This window comes from Haliotis rubra, unplaced genomic scaffold (assembly GCF_003918875.1).
Source record: "Haliotis rubra isolate DU_JTF1 unplaced genomic scaffold, ASM391887v1 Scf294, whole genome shotgun sequence".
Lineage (NCBI taxonomy): Eukaryota > Metazoa > Mollusca > Gastropoda > Lepetellida > Haliotidae > Haliotis > Haliotis rubra.
Window position 1 is genome coordinate 95,239 of NW_025766962.1, and position 7,562 is coordinate 102,800.

The window sequence follows — 7,562 nt, forward strand, 5'->3', positions numbered from 1 at the left end:
AGCGCCTTATAACTATCACATTGTCTATACATGTCTGAACTGATATAGCGCCTTATAACTGCCACATTATCTATACATGTCTGAACTGATATAACGCCTTATAACTGCCACATTATCTATACATGTCTGAACTGATATAACGCCTTATAACTGCCACATTGTCTATACATGTCTGAACTGATATAACGCCTTATAACTGCCACATTATCTATACATGTCTGAACTGATATAACGCCTTATAACTGCCACATTATCTATACATGTCTGAACTGATATAACGCCTTATAACTGCCACATTGTCTATACATGTCTGAACTGATATAACGCCTTATAATACACTGTCACATTATCTATACATGTCTGAACTGATATAACGCCTTATAACTGCCACATTATCTATACATGTCTGAACTGATATAACGCCTTATAACTGCCACATTGTCTATACATGTCTGAACTGATATAACGCCTTATAACTGCCACACATTGTCTATACATGTCTGAACTGATATAACGCCTTATAACTGCCACATTATCTATACATGTCTGAACTGATATAACGCCTTATAACTGCCACATTGTCTATACATGTCTGAACTGATATAACGCCTTATAACTGCCACATTATCTATACTACATGTCTGAACTGATATAACGCCTTATAACTGCCACATTATCTATACATGTCTGAACTGATATAGCGCCTTATAACTGCCACATTATCTATACATGTCTGAACTGATATAACGCCTTATAACTGCCACATTATCTATACATGTCTGAACTGATATAGCGCCTTATAACTGCCACATTATCTATACATGTCTGAACTGATATAACGCCTTATAACTGCCACATTGTCTATACATGTCTTAACTGATATAACGCCTTATAACTGCCACATTGTCTATATACATGTCTGAACTGATATAACGCCTTATAACTGCCACATTGTCTATACATGTCTGAACTGATATAACGCCTTATAACTGCCACATTATCTATACATGTCTGAACTGATATAACGCCTTATAACTGCCACATTATCTATACATGTGCCTTATAACTGAACTGATATAAGCGCCTTATAACTGCCACATTGTCTATACATGTCTGAACTGATATAACGCCTTATAACTGCCACATTATCTATACATGTCTGAACTGATATAGCGCCTTATAACTGCCACATTATCTATACATGTCTGAACTGATATAGCGCCTTATAACTGCCACATTATCTATACATGTCTGAACTGATATAGCGCCTTATAACTGCCACATTGTCTATACATGTCTGAACTGATATAGCGCCTTATAACTGCCACATTATCTATACATGTCTGAACTGATATAGCGCCTTATAACTGCCACATTATCTATACATGTCTGAACTGATATAGCGCCTTATAACTGCCACATTGTCTATACATGTCTTCACTGATATAACGCCTTATAACTGCCACATTATCTATACATGTCTGAACTGATATAGCGCCTTATAACTGCCACATTGTCTATACATGTCTGAACTGATATAGCGCCTTATAACTGCCACATTGTCTATACATGTCTGAACTGATATAACGCCTTATAACTGCCACATTGTCTATACATGTCTGAACTGATATAACGCCTTATAACTGCCACATTGTCTATACATGTCTGAACTGATATAACGCCTTATAACTGCCACATTATCTATACATGTCTGAACTGATATAGCGCCTTATAACTGCCACATTATCTATACATGTCTGAACTGATATAGCGCCTTATAACTGCCACATTGTCTATACATGTCTGAACTGATATAACGCCTTATAACTGCCACATTATCTATACATGTCTGAACTGATATAACGCCTTATAACTGCCACATTGTCTATACATGTCTGAACTGATATAACGCCTTATAACTGCCACATTGTCTATACATGTCTGAACTGATATAACGCCTTATAACTGCCACATTATCTATACATGTCTGAACTGATATAGCGCCTTATAACTGCCACATTATCTATACATGTCTGAACTGATATAACGCCTTATAACTGCCACATTGTCTATACATGTCTTAACTGATATAACGCCTTATAACTGCCACATTATCTATACATGTCTGAACTGATATAACGCCTTATAACTGCCACATTATCTATACATGTCTGAACTGATATAGCGCCTTATAACTGCCACATTATCTATACATGTCTGAACTGATATAGCGCCTTATAACTGCCACATTGTCTATACATGTCTGAACTGATATAGCGCCTTATAACTGCCACATTATCTATACATGTCTGAACTGATATAACGCCTTATAACTGCCACATTGTCTATACATGTCTGAACTGATATAGCGCCTTATAACTGCCACATTATCTATACATGTCTGAACTGATATAACGCCTTATAACTGCCACATTATCTATACATGTCTGAACTGATATAACGCCTGAACTGATATAACGCCTTATAACTGCCACATTATCTATACATGTCTATACTGATGTCTATAACTGATATAGCGCCTATATAACTGCCACATTATCTATACATGTCTGAACTGATATAACGCCTTATAACTGCCACATTATCTATACATGTCTGAACTGATATAGCGCCTTATAACTGCCACATTGTCTATACATGTCTGAACTGATATAGCGCCTTATAACTGCCACATTACATTATCTATACATGTCTGAACTGATATAGCGCCTTATAACTGCCACATTGTCTATCTATACATGTCTTACACTGATATAACGCCTTATAACTGCCACATTGTCTATACATGTCTGAACTGATATAGCGCCTTATAACTGCCACATTGTCTATACATGTCTGAACTGATATAACGCCTTATAACTGCCACATTGTCTATACATGTCTGAACTGAACTGATATAACGCCTTATAACTGCCACATTGTCTATACATGTCTGAACTGATATAACGCCTTATAACTGCCACATTGTCTATACATGTCTGAACTGATATAACGCCTTATAACTGCCACATTATCTATACATGTCTGAACTGATATAACGCCTTATAACTGCCACATTATCTATACATGTCTGAACTGATATAGCGCCTTATAACTGTCACATTGTCTATACATGTCTGAACTGATATAGCGCCTTATAACTGCCACATTGTCTATACATGTCTGAACTGATATAACGCCTTATAACTGCCACATTGTCTATACATGTCTGAACTGATATAACGCCTTATAACTGCCACATTATCTATACATGTCTGAACTGATATAGCGCCTTATAACTGCCACATTGTCTATACATGTCTGAACTGATATAACGCCTTATAACTGCCACATTGTCTATACATGTCTGAACTGATATAACGCCTTATAACTGCCACATTGTCTATACATGTCAACTGATATAACGCCTTATAACTGCCACATTATTATCTATACATGTCTTGAACTGATATAACGCCTTATAACTGCCACATTATCTATACATGTCTGAACTGATATAGCGCCTTATAACTGCCACATTGTCTATACATGTCTGAACTGATATAGCGCCTTATAACTGCCACATTATCTATACATGTCTGAACTGATATAACGCCTTATAACTGCCACATTGTCTATACATGTCTGAACTGATATAACGCCTTATAACTGCCACATTATCTATACATGTCTGAACTGATATAACGCCTTATAACTGCCACATTATCTATACATGTCACTGTCTGAACTGATATAACGCCTTATAACTGCCACATTATCTATACATGTCTGAACTGATATAGCGCCTTATAACTGCCACATTATCTATACATGTCATTGTCTATACATGTCTGAACTGATATAAGCGCCTTATAACTGCCACATTGTCTATACATGTCTGAACTGATATAACGCCTTATAACTGCCACATTGTCTATACATATACATGATATAACGCCTTATAACTGCCACATTATCTATACATGTCTGAACTGCGCCTTATAACTGCCACATTATCTATACATGTCTGAACTGATATAGCGCCTTATAACTGCCACATTGTCTATACATGTCTGAACTGATATAAGCGCCTTATAACTGCCACATTGTCTATACATGTCTTAACTGATATAGCGCCTTATAACTGCCACATTGTCTATACATGTCTGAACTGATATAGCGCCTTATAACGCCTTATAACTGCCACATTGTCTATACATGTCTGAACTGATATAACGCCTTATAACTGCCACATTGTCTATACATGTCTGAACTGATATAACGCCTTATAACTGCCACATTGTCTATACATGTCTGAACTGATATAACGCCTTATAACTGCCACATTGTCTATACATGTCTGAACTATAAGCGCCTTATAACTGCCACATTGTCTATACATGTCTGAACTGATATAACGCCTTATAACTGCCACATTATCTATACATGTCTGAACTGATATAACGCCTTATAACTGCCACATTGTCTATACATGTCTGAACTGATATAACGCCTTATAACTGTCACATTATCTATACATGTCATTATCTATAACTGCCACATACATGTCTGAACTGATATAGCGCCTTATAACTGCCACATTATCTATACATGTCTGAACTGATATAACGCCTTATAACTGCCACATTGTCTATACATGTCTGAACTGATATAACGCCTTATAACTGCCACATTATCTATACATGTCTGAACTGATATAACGCCTTATAACTGCCACATTATCTATACATGTCTATACATAACTGATATAGGCCTTATAACTGCCACATTGTCTATACATGTCTGAACTGATATAGCGCCTTATAACTGCCACATTGTCTATACATGTCTGAACTGATATAGCGCCTTATAACTGCCACATTATCTATACATGTCTGAACTGATATAACGCCTTATAACTGCCACATTGTCTATACATGTCTGAACTGATATAGCGCCTTATAACTGCCACATTATCTATACATGTCTTAACTGATATAACGCCTTATAACTGCCACATTGTCTATACATGTCTGAACTGATATAACGCCTTATAACTGCCACATTGTCTATACATGTCTGAACTGATATAACGCCTTATAACTGCCACATTATCTATACATGTCTGAACTGATATAACGCCTTATAACTGCCACATTATCTATACATGTCTGAACTGATATAGCGCCTTATAACTGTCACATTGTCTATACATGTCTGAACTGATATAGCGCCTTATAACTGCCACATTGTCTATACATGTCTGAACTGATATAGCGCCTTATAACTGCCACATTGTCTATACATGTCTGAACTGATATAGCGCCTTATAACTGCCACATTGTCTATACATGTCTTAACTGATATAACGCCTTATAACTGCCACATTCATCTATACATGTCTGAACTGATATAACGCCTTATAACTGCCACATTATCTATACATGTCTTCACTGATATAACGCCTTATAACTGTCACATTATCTTTACATGTCTGAACTGATATAACGCCTTATAACCCCACATTGTCTATACATGTCTGAACTGATATAAGCGCCTTATAACTGCCACATTGTCTATACATGTCTGAACTGATATAACGCCTTATAACTGCCACATTGTCTATACATGTCTTTGAACTGAACTGATATAGCGCCTTATAACTGCCACATTATCTATACATGTCTGAACTGATATAACGCCTTATAACTGCCACATTATCTATACATGTCTTAACTGATATAGCGCCTATATAACTGTCACATTGTCTATACATGTATCTTGAACTGATATAGCGCCTTATAACTGTCACATTGTCTATACATGTCTGAACTGATATAAGCGCCTTATAACTGCCACATTATCTATACATGTCTGAACTGATATAACGCCTTATAACTGCCACATTGTCTATACATGTCTGAACTGATATAGCGCCTTATAACTGCCACATTGTCTATACATGTCTGAACTGATATAGCGCCTTATAACTGCCACATTGTCTATACATGTCTGAACTGATATAACGCCTTATAACTGCCACATTGTCTATACATGTCTGAACTGATATAACGCCTTATAACTGCCACATTATCTATACATGTCTGAACTGATATAGCGCCTTATAACTGCCACATTGTCTATACATGTCTGAACTGATATAGCGCCTTATAACTGCCACATTGTCTATACATGTCTGAACTGATATAGCGCCTTATAACTGCCACATTGTCTATACATGTCTGAACTGATATAACGCCTTATAACTGCCACATTGTCTATACATGTCTGAACTGATATAACGCCTTATAACTGCCACATTGTCTATACATGTCTTCACTGATATAACGCCTTATAACTGCCACATTGTCTATACATGTCTGAACTGATATAGCGCCTTATAACTGCCACATTGTCTATACATGTCTGAACTGATATAGCGCCTTATAACTGTCACATTATCTATACATGTCTGAACTGATATAGCGCCTTATAACTGCCACATTGTCTATACATGTCTGAACTGATATAGCGCCTTATAACTGCCACATTATCTATACATGTCTGAACTGATATAACGATATAACTGCCTTATAACTGCGCCACATTGTCTATACATGTCTGAACTGATATAACGCCTTATAACTGCCACATTGTCTATACATGTCTGAACTGATATAACGCCTTATAACTGTCACATTATCTATACATGTCTGAACTGATATAACGCCTTATAACTGCCACATTATCTATACATGTCTGAACTGATATAGCGCCTTATAACTGCCACATTGTCTATACATGTCTGAACTGATATAGCGCCTTATAACTGCCACATTGTCTATACATGTCTGAACTGATATAACGCCTTATAACTGCCACATTGTCTATACATGTCTGAACTGATATAACGCCTTATAACTGCCACATTATCTATACATGTCTGAACTGATATAGCGCCTTATAACTGCCACATTATCTATACATGTCTGAACTGATATAGCGCCTTATAACTGCCACATTGTCTATACATGTCTGAACTGATATAGCGCCTTATAACTGCCACATTATCTATACATGTCTGAACTGATATAACGCCTTATAACTGCCACATTATCTATACATGTCTGAACTGATATAACGCCTTATAACTGCTATACACATTGTCTATACATGTCTGAACTGATATAACGCCTTATAACTGCCACATTGTCTATACATGTCTGAACTGATATAACGCCTTATAACTGCCACATTATCTATACATACATGTCTGAACTGATATAGCGCCTTAATAACTGCCACATTGTCTATACATGTCTGAACTGATATAGCGCCTTATAACTGTCACATTATCTATACATGTCTGAACTGATATAACGCCTTATAACTGCCACATTGTCTATACATGTCTGAACTGATATAGCGCCTTATAACTGCCACATTGTCTATACATGTCTGAACTGATATAAGCGCCTTATAACTGCCACATTGTCTATACATGTCTGAACTGATATAGCGCCTTATAACTGCCACATTATCTATACATGTCTGAACTGATA